This window comes from Emydura macquarii, unplaced genomic scaffold, assembly GCF_026122565.2.
Source record: "Emydura macquarii macquarii isolate MOO-44397 ecotype Brisbane River unplaced genomic scaffold, CSIRO-AGI_Emac_v2 contig_2897, whole genome shotgun sequence".
In the NCBI taxonomy this organism is placed as follows: domain Eukaryota; kingdom Metazoa; phylum Chordata; order Testudines; family Chelidae; genus Emydura; species Emydura macquarii.
The window spans coordinates 34,966,530-34,985,395 of NW_027133034.1; the positions used below are offsets into that span (position 1 = coordinate 34,966,530).

Sequence of the window (18,866 nt, forward strand, 5' to 3'; positions counted from 1 at the left end):
CAACAACAAAAAAGTATATACAAAAGTGCCAAATGAGACCCCACAGATCTTACTGAGACTTCAGAGTATTTGGGTTTACATTTTTGCCCAGCTAAACTATTCAGGAGACTTACAAGGCTCAGTATCAGAAAAAGCTTTGATGGATGTTTCCAGAGTTGTAGAGGCATATTGGGAAAAGAACACAAGAAGCCACCTTCTACCAATGTGTATCTAAAACCTACTTGTTTTGTGGTATAAGTAGCACTTTTGTAGACAGGGAGGCTAGGAAAGGTCTGGGGGTGGAAGAAGAGTTAAAGATCAGAGTCAGATCTGAGCACAAAATAACCATCTCTGGATAGAGTGGTATTACAGGAGTTCTAGGTTGCAATCTGGAAAAAAGTAATTAGCTGCATTCTGTCTCTACAGATTTATAAGCACGGAATTAAAGCATAAGACAAGAAATACATCCAGACAGACAGGATCAGTTCTGAATTTTCCCTAGGGATGCATGGCTTGGCTTCTGGTGAACATGACTTTGTCTCCTTTCCCATGTGCAAATTACTCTTCTTTTAAAGTGTTGTGCCTACATAGCTTCACCTGCAATTAACTAACTCCCAGATGGTAATACCTCCCTGAGCTGCCTCAACCCTCACTCCTACATCTCCAGGCTGTTGATTAGCTTGATGGGATTGTGTAGGCATCAGAAGACTATATGCAAAGTCATACCTCCCTACTCAAAGTTATGATAGTTCCATCTTCTTAGGAGGAGAAGTCTGAATTCAGATATCGTTTCCCTGGGCAATGTTGCACTCAGAGCACATGACTGCAGTGCAAGAATACCACAGTGTCACGCTTAATTCTTCAGACCTCATTCCTTCTCTCCCCATGACATGACAGCAGGGGCACTTGAACTAGATTGCACGCATTATATGAGAGAGGAGACAGCTGGCAGTGCAGCCCCTGAGAGGGCTCCAAGATTGACTTGCACCCACTACCCCCTTCATCCCCCATAGCCTGAATTCAATGACTTCTAAGCATGCTGCACGATGCATTTTTCTCAGAAGGTTTCTGTAGAAAGCTGAAGATGTGCTTTCTAAATAAAGTGGCTGGCTGCGTTTGGTAGAACAGATTTCAGAGCTGCTGAGATTAAATTTATTGTCTGTGTCATCATTTAAACCCTTGACCAAGGAGTCATTATTTTAATTAAATGCTGTCAGGTCCAGAGTGGCTCTTTAACAGACCTTACCAAAATAATGACTATAAAAGTAGCCAAAGTGGCAAGAATCACCACTCCTTTACTAAGAAGAACCAGGCCTGTTTCTCAGTTTGGGGACATGACCCAGAGCTTCATTCAGCCATTCCCCCTCCCTCATATTTATTTGCCCCAGTATTCATCCTGTGTTTGTTTAAGGTTGTCTTCAGTTCAGCCTCCCTCATTGATTGCAGCATTCACTTTGGCCCTGATCCAAAAATGGTATTTAGGCTCCTAATGTCCATTGATTTCAGTGGAAATTAGAAGCCTAAATACCTCTGTGGATCTGGACCTAGGTGTCGTGCCCACAGGATCTGGACTGAAAACATCTAAATACATAGCTGCATACTGTTAGGGAATAATGTCTGGGGATGTGATCCATGAGCCACTAAATGTGACTACAACCCTGTTAGAATAGCTAGCATCTAGCACTGGGGTGGTTGTTGCCTCAGATTATAGATGATCAGCCTCTTGCTGTCTTGTTCCTGTTTCTCATTAATCATCAGGTAGTCCAGCACTGCAGCCAAACTAAGAAATTCTTCTCCCTGGAAGGGGAAAAGTCCAAATCTTTCCACCTTGGTTTATGGGTTTCACAGAGCCCTTGCCCTTCATCCTCTTTTTATCCATGTGGCCATCTCTTCCTCTTGATGCAAGGGAGTGGACTTCCACCTACCCGCTCTGGAAACACAAATGTTGAAGAAACAACATCAGGTCTTAAACCTGAACACCAAGCTAATTCCTTCACCTGCTTTTACCATGGGTTCCAAACCCTCAGCCCCAAATCCAGGACCCACTCTCCTTTGTAAAACAATGTTCTTACCCAAGGTTCCTTAATTTTCTGACTACAACACTGGCCACAAGCATCTTTCCACAGATCCTTTTAGCTAGAAACAGGACCACCACCAGACTTGGACAAATACTAGAAAGTCCCTGCATTGAGAAATAGACCCTGTCTTTTATACCCTCTTTCCAGAATCCTTTGTTGCCAACCTACAATTTCCAGATTCCCCTGGGAACTATAACTCCTGGAATGCCTTGCTATTCTATATCAGAATTTAGAACAGGGTTGATTTGGACCTTCCATTAAAGGGATAGCCCACCTTCATAACTGACAGGGATATGTAAGCATTTTATAACATTCTGGGAAGAGTGAAGTCACTTCTATTCAGCAAAGGCAAAAATATTAATCAGATACCTTCAGTTTACATTCAAGAGTGTATCTCTACACAGTAAAAAAAAAAAACACACACACACACCTTGGCTGGCAGCCGGCAGCCAACTCAGGCTCACAGGGCTGTTTCATTTCTGTGTAGACTTCCAGGCTTGTGCTGGAGCCTGAGCTCTGGGACCCTCCCACCCCACAGAGTCCTAGAGCTCAGGCTTCAGCCCAAGCCCAGAAGTCTACACAGCCCCAGCCCTACAAGCCTGAGTTGGCTGGCAGGGGCCAGCCATGGGTTTTCTTTGCTGTGTAGATGAGGGCAATTTTTTTCCATTTTTGCTAGAAGCATTGTTGCTTAAAGAAGAATCTTGCTAAGTGCAGGTGGTGCCACCGAATAATTTCTTGTTTGAAAGAGACCTCTAATAGTTATCCATTTTCTACATCTATTCCTCTAATTCACATCTTAAATGATGTGGTTAACCAAAAAACAGTGAAGATTGGCAACCTTTGTTATTATGGATGGTCTAACTTCAGTTTTTCTTAAACATCTGTGGGTGATCTCAAAGTTTTGTTCATCCAGCTGGCTATCGAATACAAACTGAAACACCTATGTGACAGGTAGGTACATTTAACCAATCTGTAGGCTGATCCATTTTTAGCAAGTTCCACATAAAGTCTGCTTAATTTAGGGTGAATTTGGGGGAGTGGAGGTGGACAGGACCACAATTTGGAGCAGAGAGAAAAATCACAATTAGTTAAGAATATTTTCATTGTTGGTGCTCCATTTCCATGATCTTTTGGGGTTTTTTTTGTTTTTTTTTTAAATCATTACCACCTCCTTCATTCAACAGTATGGCAGGGATGCCAGTCATGACCAAACAAATGCCTAAAGCACACTGTAACATGTGGGCAAAGTGATCTTGCAGAACTACTCTGCTAGGACGGTAGCAGGTGTGGTTTGTTAACTCAACTCTGGAGATGAGATGTGAGTGCAGCTGTAGATCAGAAGAACCTAGGGCATGCCTGATGGAACCATTTAAAGGCCAGCTGAGTGTTCATTTTGGGTAACTTGTTAATGAAGCCACATCCCAAAAAGGCAGTGCACTTTGACTGTTTTAGTGCAGGTGGGAATGCTACTTACCCAGATGTATTCCTTTTCAACTTCCACTCAAGTAGATCCAGTTACTAAGGGCCAGAGCCTGCAAGGTGCTGCTTGCGGAGTGCAGTGCGTCTTGTAAAGTGAAGCAGTACCTTCCAATTCCCATTGTCAATAGGAACTGAAGGAGTTCAAGATGTTTGAGGAGCTGGTGTATTTATAGCTTTGTACATCGAAGCTTTTTCCTGTGATTTCCCAGGTAGAGGCAAAGCCCAGTGTCGCATCATACAGAAAGTGAACATTCATTTGATCTGCATCACATTTCTTAAGTATTTGCACTAAAATAGGTTCATAGTAGGCCCTCCTAAAACTACACTAGTTATGTGACAAGGTTACGTCACATGTAGAATTCTCTTTTTCAAAGACTAAAACTTAGTCATCCAAAACTTCTGCATGGTAGAGAAGAGCAAGAAATCATTTTTAGTTAATGTATTGCCCTGAACCATTGAGAACTGCTTATATCTTGCTTTCGTTGCCGGAGTGTGCTGTGAATACATTTAAACTGCTAAGATTCATCACAGATGTCCCGCCCTCCCCCCCACTCCCCGACAAGCTTAACAAGTATGCTGCATAAGCTACAGGCATGCTATGAAGCAATACTGTTTTTCAGGATTTTCTCAGGACTCGCCCATGGACCCAGTGTTGTCTGTCACAAACAGAACTGGAGTAGTGCTTGAATTGCACTTTTCTCATGGCAAAGTGTCATTTTCTGTGATGATTGAAAACAATGTAGCCATTACCCATGCAAGTATGGCAGCGGTATCTCTCTCTCTGTCAGGATCCAGACTTACTTTTCTGATTTGCATGACAGTCTGATGTAAAAGTCATTATTTTGCCAGGGCCCAATTAGTACTTAAATCTGTAGCCCAGCTTTTCTTCTGACAACACTATGAAATTTAGATTGGATGTTGTTGTGACATTTGCTTAGTAACCTTAGTAAACCTTGAGTGTAATTCTGCTTCTGTTCTTTACATTCTGCTTTTAACTCTGCAAGTTACCTTGTGGGGAGACAGAAACTATGTTAGGTGCATTTCACATTCTATGCTCTTTGAACTTCATGCAGAATAAAATAAGTGAATTTAAGCTTGTTCTTGAAATAAAACAAGCTCCAACTATATACCACTGACAAAGTCCTGAAATTGCTGGCAAGACAAAACTAATTCAATTCACTTCAATGGAAACATTACCTGAAATTTAATTAAGAACATCCGAATTTGGCAATTATTTTATAGAAGAGTCTCACTAATTTGTAATTTGCTAGTCTGCACACCCTGTAATTTATACACAAAATCCAATTCTCAGTAAAGATTTAAGGTTTCAGATTACTTAGGTGATTACTTTTATAAGATATAATAGAGGATGTCTATTATAGAGTACTATCATACAGAATTAAAACTAAAATACTGAAGCACTTTCCCCCCCATTTATAAGGTCTAGGTGCCTTTTCTTAAGCCCAATTGGTCAGCAGGTAATAAGCCCAGGTGCACTGTAGCCTGCTTCTTCTTAAAGGGCCAGTCACCCTGTGGCAGTTGTCTACGCTTTAGTGAAGTTTAAAGATGATTGCATTTAAAAAAAGCATAAGACATACAGGTGAAATGGCAGAGGAATTAATCCAGTCCTCTCTTGAAACAAGTTAACAAAATGCAACCCTTTAAAAATACTAATATCTCATTTTATATTTCTTCATAACTGACGTTCCTCTCATTTTTTGCAGATACTCAAATTGTTCTGAGTAGCAGCAGCAATAGGTGCGAGCCTGAAATACAGATGGCAGAAAATTGTGGCTCCACAAACACCGAAAGGTGATAGCTAATTTGGAATGAACCGTAAAACATTCAGAAGTTGGGTTTAGATAAACGTCCCCCACTTATACAAACAGAATCTTTTTGAAGTTCATCTTTTCATTGTTCCCTGTCAGGCACCTCCTTCAATAACACACACACACTGTGAATGACAGTTCCCTGAGTTAGCCCCCCTCTAACTCCTCATCATCTTGCCAGACCTGGCGAAACTCTCTATCTTTATCTCTTATACTTGAACTCACACAAATCCCTCTCTTTTTGATTAAATAAACTTGTTTTACTTTTTATTTAAACCAACCCAGCATTTTGATTGAACTGAAGTGATTGTTAACTCCAGTCAAGATAACAAGCCCCTGTTTCTATTTCATTAAGAGAGCAGTGAATGTAATATCGTCTGTGAATGTATAGTGATAGGGTCTGTGCATTGCAGAGACACATCTCTGGGGAACTCTGGGGCTGGAGTTCACTGATAGTTACCAGCTAGGCAAGGTTTGGGCTCAGAGAGCCCTTAGGAGTTTGCTGAGAAGGCAGACAAACTAGTGTGTATGGGAATTATCTCACAGCTGAGCTGCAGCAAAGTTTGCAATTGCTGAGGCTCAGAGGGGTGGCTCAGTGTCTCACCACTCTGAACATCCCCAAGCAGCTTGTCACAGTACCCACCAGGCCTTAAGAACCTCACTTCACAAAGAACTCAACTTCTGCCCAATAGGAGGTGTAGTGGGCTAGTGGACCTCTATAAATCTAACCTAGCTGTTTGGTATCATTTTGATAGGGAGGGGTTCACTGGCTTTCTACCCCATTCCACTGTCTGGTCTTCTCTTTGGAGACATGATCTCCTTCAAGCCAGTAGACATGATCTTCTGGGATGGGTGGATAGCACAATTCCCTGTTTTGATGTAGTTCTATCTGAGACCCATGTATATTAGTTTGAGCCTGAAGAAAATTTAAAAATTCTTTTCTGGGAATTTTCCTGTCACTCCTGAGGTATAACCATGCCTGTTTTGTAGGATCTTGACTCCCTGGATGGCTAGAAGATGTCCTGTGAAATCTTTCCAGTTAGTGGTCTGCTCAGAAAGAGTTGTGCATGAAACTATGTCATACAGCAGTTACTTATTCTGCAACCTCCTTTCTGAAGCATGTTAATGTCGTCTTTTTTCTCCCTAGAGACAGTCAGAGCCATTCGGTAAGACACCAAGGGACCCGTAGTTGCTTCATGGATAGAAGGTTATAAATCGGCTGTTTAAGTACCAAGTCTTTGTAATGCATGGGCAACACATGCATTTGTATGATAGAAGGAATAGTGAATTCTGAACATTTTTGCTAAGTAGTTTTGCGGTGGCACTGTCACGTTTTCCATGTCATGCAATGTTCTACATGACAGAAGTTAATGAAGACAAGTGAAATATAATATTGCACTTTATAAACTACTGCTGAACACTGTAAAAGTAATTATCAGAGTTGTAGCCTTAAGTAGTGATATACACTTGGTTAAACAGCTGCTGTTGAATTTATATGACATAAAAATATAATGTACTTGCTATAGAAAACATCCGGAGGTAATTGCTTTGTATTTGTCCATCCTTTCAGTGATGATAGCAGAGGGTATCTCTTGGGATTTATTGGAGTCTTTTATTAGGTCCTGGAACAAAAAATAGTAATGATCCATGGCTACATACATACATGTCACCCCTGTAAACTATACATGGGCTTAAGAACAGAACTCATAATGATCGCTGATTCTAAGATATCTATGATTAAGCCATTGGATCAGCTTCTTCTACTCAAGCAACAGAGGGAAATGTTGTATAGTTTCTCTGAAGTAGTCCATCCATTGGTGGACAGTGGATACACACATAGATGTGAATGAGTTCATGTTGACTGAGAAATTCTGAAAACTTTTCCAGTTAACTATGGCAGTAAAACCAATCAGAGCATTCTAAACTGTACAAGACCGAACAGGTGTCTTTTTTTTTTTTTTAATTAGCACCACTTTGCTTTGCTTTTAGCCCAGACTCTACCACCTGTGCAGTCCTATGCCATGAATATTCCCCATTAAAACAAATGGAATGTTAAAATACATATTTTCTCACTAGTTCAGCAGCCCAGGAGGTGATTTCTTTGAAGCAGACAATATGAAATTCAGTTAGTAGCAGCTGAATGCTTAATTTTAGGGTAGAGCTGGTCAGGAAAGAATTTTCTTTTTTGCAGAGATTTTTTCTTTGTTGTCTATTGTTATTATTGTTATTTTCAACCAAAAAATAAAAGTAAAATAAACAGCTGAACATTTTTTGGTTTTCCACAGTTGAAAACTGAACACATTCAGTTTAAAACCAAGCAATTTTTTGTTCTCTGTTGGCAATGACAAAAACCCAAATTTTCTTTTTACATAAACAGACCTTTTCATGAAAGAATTTTGTTTTAAAAAAAATCCATTTTCCATTAAAAGATGTTAACTTCAAAACATTTTGGCTCAGGCCCTAACTCTCATTCTATATTTAGAGGTACATTTTCAAAAGGGCACCCAGAGGCCACTTATAAATGTGCAAAATTACATAGGCATACATAGGTGCACATATACTTTAAGAATTCTAACCTTTGCATGTGTTGCTTCTGATAATTTAACATCTACACACAGGTGTTAGAGTTTGCACCAGCAAAATGTGTTTTGGTGCTATCTACAATTGTTAAATTACTATAATTAACAAGAAGTCTGATAGCAAAGTCTGGCTCCAGGATGGAACTTCTGCAAAGTTTGGGGTTGTTCAGAACTACGGGATTGGTATGGCCTAGCATGAAGGCATGCTCAGCTGCTAAGTACTAATCCAGATTCAAACTCCCATAAAGTTCACAGATGTTCTAGTCCAAAATTTTCTGTTCAGGCACATAAGCATAACTGGGACACATTTTAAAAAACAAGGAGGGTTCCCCAGCCAGCAAGCCAGGACCTTTAGCCAGGTTCTTTGAATATTACTTGTTCAGGAACACGTTAATGTACAATGTAGTATGTTAATGTTTTATTGTTACTTGCTACTTACATGCTGTCAGGGAAGAAAAATTCAATATAGAAACTTTGTAGCAAAAAACTATAATTACTGAATTTACAACCACCTCCAAAAATAGACATAGGCTATTTGAAGACTTTTATTAAGGCAAATTCAAAGTAGCAAAGTTACAGTGTTCTATGAAAAAGGTAAGTGCTAATGCATTTAATCATTTCTAGGCAGTTTCTGGATGTATTTTTATCCAGAAATACAAATGCTGAATCAAAATGCTAGTGGGAAAAAAACCCCAAAAAACTTAAGTGCAGACTCCTCCTGACTGCAATTTGCCGTGGCATTGGCATGTAAATTCTTCACTCTGGTGATTTGCTGAACATGGATCCAACTGCTTGCTCTTGCAAATTAAGACTTTTTTCATCTCCACCCTTCCTTTTTGTTAGCAGGTGCCCTTTGCTTGAAGGACAAGAGGGCATTTTTTCCTCCCTGTATCTTTTTTTTTTTTTTTTTGACCAGGGAACACTATGCTATTCTTTAACCTTGTTTTCTATACAAACACCTAATAGCTGGTACAAGGAATAAAGAAAGGTGAGATTCTGGATCTCTCTGACTTGGATAGGATTGTTCTAGAGGGTGCCGGCTTACTAATAGCTTTATTTTTAACCATGTAAGCAGAGGAAGTACTCCAGCTTAGAGACATCTCAGACATATCTACTTTCAGTATGTAACTAGAACACTGTGTAGCAACAAGTAATTAAAAGGATACAATGCCTCTAATCAATTGCACACAGGTTATCTTTGATTGCTCTTCCAAAGGACAAATTACACAGAAGCTTTTGCAAATTGGGGGGAGGGCGAAGTTCCATTATCTTTCTTTTAAACTCACTTCTCTGAAAACAAGGCTGCTCTTATTCCAAACCTCTTGGTTTAATTAAAAAGACACAAACATCCGATGATATTACAGCATATCAAATGTTGCCCTGAAACTGCAAGTGAGTGAGAGGGGGTGGAAGAATTTCTTTTCCATAAAGACTGGTCTTTTTCACCCTGGCCATCTGTTTGCTCATGGTGAAAAGCCCCTTTGCTGGTGTCCTAGCATTGCTTTGTCTTTGTGTGCTTGAAGGACATTCAAGCTTGTGTCTCACACATGCTGCTCTGTGACACTTTATAACAACAGAGCTTTTGTTCTGCCTAAGAGACTCCCTGATAGGAACTGTAAACTTGGACATTGATATCCTGAAAAAACAGGCCATGAAGGGAAACACACAGGAAATTCTCAACAATCTAATGAGGCAGGCGATCAAACAACTCCCTTTCCCTTCCACATATCCCTTCCCCCCCGCAGAATTTTGAGCCTGCACAGCAAATGACATGGGTCCACAAGAATCCTATTCTGTATTATTTAAAGCCACAAATGCATTGCTCCCACTGGGTGCATGCTATCATTTAAACATTATTTCTCATGAACAATTATTTCTGCCACTTATTAATTATTACTAAAAATGCAATTATAATAATTGAGAATTAATTGTGAGAAATGTCAGGGGGCATATTCCAACAGAAGAAACACAGCTTCAGTGCATCCTAGGAGTCCCTCTGCAGTGGGGGGAATTACTGAGTTTGATGTGAATTCCTAGTTAATTGCAATCACAGCTTTTGAAGATGTATAGAATGCATAAGCTCTTAGCAATGCTTGAAATGATTACTAAATTAGATGTCCACATTGAACCCATTTAAATCTTCTAGCTGGCTTTTAAAAAAGAAGTGGGAGGAGGGAAACTCTTCATAATTGTTTCTGCTGTAATTGCAAAGGAAAAAAAGTCCATCTTTTGGCTGTGTTGCCAGATGCATTCTGAAGTCTCTCCTCTATGCCTCATTTACATGTTAACATGCAAACACTGCATCTTAGAAGCCATTGTGGAGTTGATATTTTCAGCTTCCTGGAAGACAGCAGTGGACAGCATTTTCATTTGGATTCTCCCCCACCAGGGCCCCCACATGGGGAGTGGGGGAGAGGGGGAGGGAAAGGGTACACTTTACCAAGGCCCAGAGGCCCTTGGGGGCCCAGGCCAGGCTGCAACCCCCCTCACCATGACGAAAAAATTGAAGCTAAATTGTAGATCATGCCTGAGGATATTTATAGAAACTTATTTCCCTGTATCTATTGTCCAGATCTTGTGAGATTTGCTGGAGCCAATCAGAAGCGGTGTTAGAGCAGTCTCAAGCAACATTCTGAGCAGTGAGTTGTGGGGCCTGTTGGCCCAGCCCAGGTCCTTCTCTAGAATAGAGAGTGTGTGCTTGTGCAGTTAAACTAGGACTTGTAGTTTGAGACTGAGAGACAAAGAGATTTGTGCTCTTCTCTGTGACATGGTCTGTCATATCAAGATCAAGAACTACCAGTCCCAGAGTTCCTTGTGCCTAGGCAGAAGGGAGGGACATCTGGTGGGAGGGGCAAAGCAAAGCACTATAAAACAGTGGGAGCCAGTACTACTGCTTCTTCTTCTGGTAGGATTTGCAGGCTCAAAATATATGTGAGTAAGTATCTAATTCACTCACAGTCATACACACACCATACTGCCATGTCTGGTGGTGGCGGCTATAAATACAAATCAGGCAGCCAGAAACTTAAGGAGGTAAAAGAAAGAGAACTAAAATAAACTAAAAGACACCAATTTATCCTCCAGTTTTTCAAACCAGACAAGGCCTTTCTGTGGTCAGGCAATATACTAACTAGGAAAGCAGTTGAACAATATCAAGATGAAAATTATTTCAATATAGAGACTGTGTCTGTGGCACTGGCAATTGATGACAAAGAAAAACTGCCAGAATATGCATCATGTTACTCCAATCTAATGCTTGAAGATAGTCAGGTAGTATCACCATTAGCACCATCACATTCAGAAGACTTACAAGAAGCAGGAGAGAGTAGTGCTACACTATCTGATTCTTGTCTTTTCAAAGATCCAGGCTTGTGGCCTGAAAACAGAACAGATTCTATCCATCAAAAAATATTTCTATCTGGTGTCCTGACTTTTGAAGAAATGCAGAAGCTAGTAAAATCAATGCCAAAAGATGTTGATGGGCATAATTTTCCTCAATTTCTTCTCAAATGTAAGACTTCCAACAACAGAGAAAAGATACCAAGAGACCTGCTTGTTTAGAGTGCTACCAACCAAGCACTGTATTGTTTTCCATGTCGGCTGTTTCCTGAAGGGAGGCTTAAACAACAGAGTATGCTGGCAAAAAATGAAGGGTATTCACGAATTGTGAAAAAATGGCGTAAACTATATACTAAACTTCCTGAACATGAAAAGAGCATAGAACATAAAACTTGCTACTGCCAGTGGAAGCAATTACAGCAGTCACTGTCAGGTTGACTTGGAGTGGATAATGAGTTTCAAAAACAAATATTAACAGAAGCTACAAGATAGAAAGAAATATTGGACAGATTGGTGGATGTTACCTTATTTCTTGCGTCACGAGGTTTAGCATTCCAAGGAGATAATAATCTGAGAGGTGACTCACACAATGGTAACTTTCTTGGAACTCTTGAGATTACAGCTGTGGGGGCTAATTCATGGTTTTGCAATGAAAAAGGCCAGAAAAATAAAACTTTAAAGTGAATTGGCCTAATTATAAAATGTTTGCAGTCAAGACATTGACAGGATATAATACCTTTATAATGACCAAAAAGTTACAAAATAGTCAGCAAACTTGTAGGACTCTCAGGCTGGGTGTTATGTTAAATAAAAATAGCAAAGGGGGAGGGACATTTTTCAGAAATGTAGAATATGTAACAGTAATTTCAGAATTCAAACTTTTTTCATGGCTCATGAGATTGTATTTATGGGATGAGGGACTGTGGTATGCATGTGGGAGAGGGGCCCGTGTTACAAGTTTGTACTGGGGCTGAAAAAATTATGCTTGGGCCCTTCCTACAACCTTCCAATGGAGTGCATTAGTCCTGTTAGCTTCAGCAGTCTGGAGTCTCAGTGCATAGGAGGCAGAAGAGGATTTACAATGGGGAGAAGAGCATAGCAGAGAAAAGGAATTGTGAAAAAATTCCCCAGAATTCTGTATGACGTGATATACTACCTGGGCCACTACCTCAGCGATATGAGGCAAGGTGGGTGAGGGACTCCATTTAGCGATACTAAGGAGCCTTACCAATTACAGTGAATTTTTTGGGGTAGAGGGAATAAAAGGGATGAGAAAAAGAGCTACATACCATAGGCTGGTGCATATTTGACATTCTTCTCTTTAAGATTAAGCAGTGAGTCCAAAAACACAAGAAAATTCCCCATTTACAGTACAGTGAATATTATTTACAGCTCAGAGCAGTTAAAGTTACAGCAGCATTTGCCATAGTCTATTCTAAATCTAAGGAAGACCACTAATACCAAAGGAACATACAGCAGTGTGGTAAGCAAAAAAGGCTCATTTGTTCTTAAGGAACAGCTTGCAGTATGGAGACACATTGCTCTAGCAGGAGTTTCTGGAGGCCTTGGAGTGGATTGCCTTGCACCTTATATTGTCATTTTATTATGTGCATAATGAGTGTTAAATATACTGGATCAGAACTCTCCACTCACTTTCCTGAGTGGCAGCATTTGACATCCATTTTGTACACTCTTAGCACAGATGTAAATCAGGCACTCGAAAATCAAGAACAACGTGTCTCAGGGTATGCCTGTGTCACCGTAGCGATGCCAGCGTAATCCTGGAGTGTAGCTACAGCGTGCACTGACAGAAGGGGTTTCCCCTATCTGTGTAAGAACCCCACCTCTCTGAATGGCGGTAGCTAGGTCCGCATAAGCACTCTTCCCTTGACATAGCTGTGTCTACACTGGGGTTTGGCTGGCATACCATTGACTGATGTAGCTATGTCTGCCTACCTTTTAAGTGTAGACCAGGCCTCAGGAATGAACACTATCTCTGGGAACATACAGGGAGTGCAGCCACTGCACCACTTTAGGCCAGAATGCAACATGTGCTCCCTAGGCAAGACAGCAGATGAGTGAGGCCATGATTCTACCTCTGCCAATTTTGGAAAGGCTAGCAACAGTGTCTGCGTTAGCCTAGATCAGACTTGGCAGTCAGGGAAATCCAAGGACTGTCATTATGCCCAGGCCTTGCTCAGGCCATATATGAGTGCAGAAGATTTGTTGAGTCCTCTTCCCATCAATGCAGGGATGAACAAAATGAAGCCCAAAGCTGGAGTTTACTTTAATGTTTGAAAACAGGTAGCTGCAGGGTCCCATTCGCTTATTCTGTACTTCCATACTGGATCTTTCAAACATATTTTCTATAACATACCCCACATTATCCCTAACATAAGTGCTTATGCCTTCTTTTAATTTGCACCAATTATGGTGGTTCTAGTAATTTTTCTTTCCATTATTTATTGTAAAGCTCCCCCTATTAAAATTGTTTCTGTTGTCTTTAGCTAAGTGACATATGGCAATCATCACACTGTGATCATGTGATAACAGTTGCTCATACCAAATTGAGATCATGGAGAGGAATCTCTCATCCATTAATCCCAGCTGATTGTAGCAGTTAGAGAGGCTTAATAATACATATAATGTTTTAAGTATGGCAATATGGCAGGACATCTTCTGTCAATCGAAACATCACTGGAAGTGTCATTACCCAGGATTTGTCGTTTCCAAACTACAGAGCATGAATGTTAATAGAAAAAAAATGCCACTGGAATAGGAATTCAGGAAATTGTAGTACACAAAAGTGCTTAAAATTGCCAAAGGAAAAAGAAGGGACTAACTGAAAAAAACATATAGCCTTACAATAATACAATAATTTGTTTGAATGTTTTGCGGAGGTTGTTAAAGCCTAGGTGACTGAGCTTATCTTGTGAGTACCTCTAACATTTACACCCACTATGAAAGATGTCAAAATCTTCAATGCACAGTGGGATCTTTTTCTTTAAGAAAAGATAATGATGAAGTCCTTTAAAAAAATGCAATGCTATAAACCTTCTACATATGACAATCTCTCACAGTGCACTTTTAAAACAACCAAGAGAAACCTGTGAACAAAAAAAAATGAAGGGATCAAAAACATATTTTCTGACAAGTTTGGTATCATTTTGAAAAATTCTCAGTACCATAGTTACATGCTCGAGATTCACCCTTGTGAAATGCCAACGCTGTCAATCCCAGTGATTTATTGCATACTCGATTCCCAAGACATTTTTTGGAACAGAAGCTGAAATTTCCAGAATACATTAGGATTCTTTTAGCCTAAAATGGATATGTGCAAAGAAACTAAGCAGAAAAAATTATGTATTGAGTGGGAACAATAACCCAGTATGGATTCCATTTTAATAACATGTATCTTGCAGATCTTTACAGATAAGACTATAAAGAAATATTATTGTGGAAATCAACTAGTAAGTATTTAAACACCAGCACATACCAAAAAACCTTTGGGAAATTCATAGCTGGTATAAGCTTTTATATGATCTTTTATCTGGTAGAAGAAAAAAAGTCAGTGTATCTCTCATATATTGTTAAATAAATACTCACTTTGAATGTAAGTGCTTGAAGTAATTATATACATATATTCAAAGTGCTTAGTCTACGGATCTCAGACAACAGGAATATTAGGAAGTATAGAGAAAAAGGAAGCAAACTCAGGTATGTTGCAAAGGGATGATATTAGTGAAATTTTGTTACATGATTAAAGGGGCTTTTGGCCAGAGAGAACAGGTCTGTTTTAAGTACATACAGTGATGGTCATGAATGTGTTGCTGTCATGCAGTGGAGTTGCCTGTTGGGGGAACTGCCTGGTCTTCCAACAGCAAGAAGAAAAGCCCATGATATCCACAGCAGGCCATGCTTAATGTGTACACATGTACTTTTGTTAAGAGTTCGCTCATGAAAATCTGAAGCAGAAAATTCCCTGAGCAGAAAATGTTTTTAATATGTGAAAACAGAGAGCTTGATCCAGGGCTGCCACTTTGCCCAAGGAGCAAACTAATCAGTGTCCTTTCCCCCCAGCCCTGCTCCAGGATCCTTGGCTAGAGTCTCTTCCCCACCCGACAGTGCTGCCCGTTTTGGGGACAATTGCTGGCCAGCTATGGTTTCCTGGCAGAGTAGGGAGCCTGGCAGAGTGTGGAGGTAATTTTCTTGCCCTTCCGTAGCCTCCACCAATGAAAGACTTTTGGGGAGTTTTTAAAAAAATTGCTGATAAAACCACAGGCTGTAGTCATATCACAAAATCAGACTTTTGCCATTGTGCTATGGCTCTCCATCACCTTTCAAACTGTCTTAAAGCATTGAGATAACTGACAATATGTAAGCTTTATCAGATACAAGGCTGGGTTTTCTTCATATACCAAATAATGCTTTGGAAGGAGTTCATCTCCATACAGAGCTGTAACACAATGAACTGTTATGAATTTTAAATTTTAAAATCCTTACTACACACACAGTAATGTACTGTATTCACAGATTTCTTTTTTTAAATCTATATAACAATTCATCTAAAAAATCTAAAACTATGGCCCCATTCCTGTAAGTAACTCTCTGCAGATAAACTCTCTGGCCAGGTAGAGCCCTATTTAAGTAATGGTACTTCTGGTAGCCATATGGGTCCACTCCTGTGAATCCATTTTTCAGGATCAAACCCTAAATACCTGAATCTCATCCACTTCTGAATGAAGAACAGAATCTATAAAAGTGCTTTAGCCTACAATTCTTACACATGTGAATAATCCTTACTCACACATGTATTACACTGGTGTATCTAGCTCATCAATAGATCTCAAGGTACTTTAAAAGGAGGTCGGTATCATCATCCCCATTTTACAGATAGGGAAACAGAGAATGACCGGGATCTGCCTAATAGCCTTATTTCTGATTTGCACTAGTGTAAGGGAGAGAAAAGTCTCATCCAATGGGACATTTTTTATAAAGATTACTAATGTGAATAGGGATTGTAGAGGATTGGCCCTTCATAGTGCAGAATACTACATAAGGGTTTTGGATTGGAAGAATAAAACATTTTTTCAACTGAAACTAAAGAGAGAAAGCAGGAATTCAGGCTGCAATTTCCTGAGCTTGTATTTATACTACAATATTATAATCAAATTCAAGGAGAGATAGTCCTTAAATAGCAAACACTAGTTGCTTTAGTGTTTGCAGCAGAAATACTGTATCATAAGACTTCACAGTGATTGATGCCTTATATAAGTCTATACAGCTAGATTAGATAGCAGGAAAAGTTAATGAAGTTCATGAAGCTTTCTTCTGCTTCTGTGTCAAAATGTGTTAAGTGTGCAGAACTATACAAATGGATTTAGAATTTGGTCCTCATCTTCCTTTCATTGTAAGTTACAGGACTAACAATGGCACCATTCTCCAAAGTGTCTATTAACTCCAGATAAATTCCTGTGAACATTTATGAAATGACATGTGACAGCCCCCATGAATGATGAAATTATCCTGATCATCAGAGTTATCTAATGTATCTGCAAGTGACTGAGTTAGATTCAGTTTAAAATATTACAAAGGTTGCCACACTAAAGTACACAGAACAGGAAATTCAAAGTTGACTAACACTCCTAGACAAAATAAAAAAATCATTACATTAGTATGTGGAATCACCTACCAAGTGGTTTGGTGGAAGCCTCATTGCTTGGCAGATTTAAATTGAAGTGGAGAAAGTGTTAGAAAATATTCTGTAGGGAAAGTCTTGCAGGCATATAGACTAGCTGACCTCATATGTAATTTCCTTTTCAAGAGTCTGAGACAGCATCAATGGTGGAAAATTGGAGTGACTATCAGCTGGTTTGAAATCCATGCCAAGGAGATCCAAGGGCAGGACTGCAGCAGGGAAAGCAACTAATAGAAGGTAAAATGGTGCAGTGGGGGTATAGATGGGTGGCATATTAGGGAACAGAAAAGCCTGGGTGAGGGAATGGACTATGGAGTCTCTAAGTCACAATGAGACAGCTTTCTCCAGTCTTGGCGGAGAAGGGAAGAAGGCAGCAGGATTGAAGATCAGATCAGGAGACTTGAGGTGCAAATGAAAGAAAAAAGATTTGATTGGCTTGGAAAGGGAATTCTTCTACTTTATCCACATATTCACCACTCCCATACAAAACCTGTTCTACCTTCATATATATTTTCTCTCTCTACTTTTTTTATGCTTTTAAAATGTTATTATTTCTTGGAAAATTAAGATCACTTTCCCCCTCATTCACTTCATCCTCTATTGCCCACCCCCCTTTACAATCTCCTATGTTGTCTTGGCTCCGGAAGGAGAAGGTATCATCTTGCAGTTAAGGCAGAGTCAGGAGAGTCAGGAGGTTTAGGTTCTATTTGCAGTTCTAGTATAGTCTGTGACCCCCCCCTACAAGTCAGTTAGGCTGACATTTTCAAACTCTCGTTACCTAAATTTGGGCACTTCAATAAAAGCCCTCTTTTGAAAAGTTGGGATAACACTTATATGCTTCACAGTGGTGTTATGGATCTATATTAATTAATGTTTCCAAAGCACTTTGAGATCCTGGTATGGGCATCCATTATAAATGGGCAAAGTATTTATTATTAAACTTGGTTTTCTGCTCTGACTCTCATTGCTGCAAACTTTCAACTGTAGTAACATCTTGCACTTCCAAGGTTATCTGCCACTCCCCTCTCTATGCCCCCTGGCCCTAAAGGCTAGAAACTACATTACTTCAAAAATGGAATCTCGGAGGGTAGTCTTGACATGCCTAAATTCCCAAAATTCACAGGGCTCCATAGCCACTGGCTTCACATACACCAAGACTTTCTTTGACTTTGAGCACATAAGGGACACCCTTGACACCTTTCAAACTAAAGCTCAAGACTAGGGACAGGAAACTAGTTTGGGCAGAATAAGAGCCATCCCAAGACATTTAAGTTGGCCATTAAAAATATTAATTCCATTAGAAGAAATGGCTAGAACCATAGGGAATCATCTGGTGGCATGTGACTGGGGTAATGACAGAAGATGAAACCCTGGTCCTTATTTTTGCACACTTGGCTAGAGGAAGCCTGTTCAACAGCTAATTTTGACACTTTGGATGAGCTCAGTGGTTTTGAGTCATGTAAAATGAATACAATGTCTCTCTTTATTCCTCAGAAGCAATATGTAGAGGAATAGAAGAAACCCTTGCCTCAAATTCAGTAAACAAGAAAACGGAAACTGACCATTTATAATTCCATGAGCCTGTACAAACAATGGTGAATAAAGAAATAACCGCCACGCTGGTCTTTTTGAGTCTCATATGCAGCTAGAAAGAAAACAACATGACAAAGATACTGAAATTGCAGCTGTCTTACTGGTAGACATTCAGTTTTTATGACTCACAGACACGAAAATTGCTACAAAATATGCCTGGAGATAGCAAACACACAAGAAGTTTTGCAATTTCTTTAGAAAATTAATAAAAAAAAAAAATAAATCAGAGACTCTGAGGGTTAGGTTCATAAAGGTATTTTAGGGGTTTAAAGAGGCAGTTAAGGGCCTAAGT

The 18,866-nt window shown here is 39.7% G+C and overlaps 1 long non-coding RNA gene across 1 annotated transcript; it reads left to right on the forward strand.

Moving 5' to 3' along the window:
• The first annotated feature begins 15,361 nt into the window (after window positions 1-15,361).
• Window positions 15,362-18,597, forward strand: LOC137166688 (uncharacterized). The gene is made up of 3 exons (XR_010923763.1): window positions 15,362-15,483; window positions 17,108-17,218; window positions 18,476-18,597. It is a non-coding gene; the product is annotated as an uncharacterized lncRNA (long non-coding RNA).
• The last annotated feature ends 269 nt before the right edge of the window (window positions 18,598-18,866 follow it).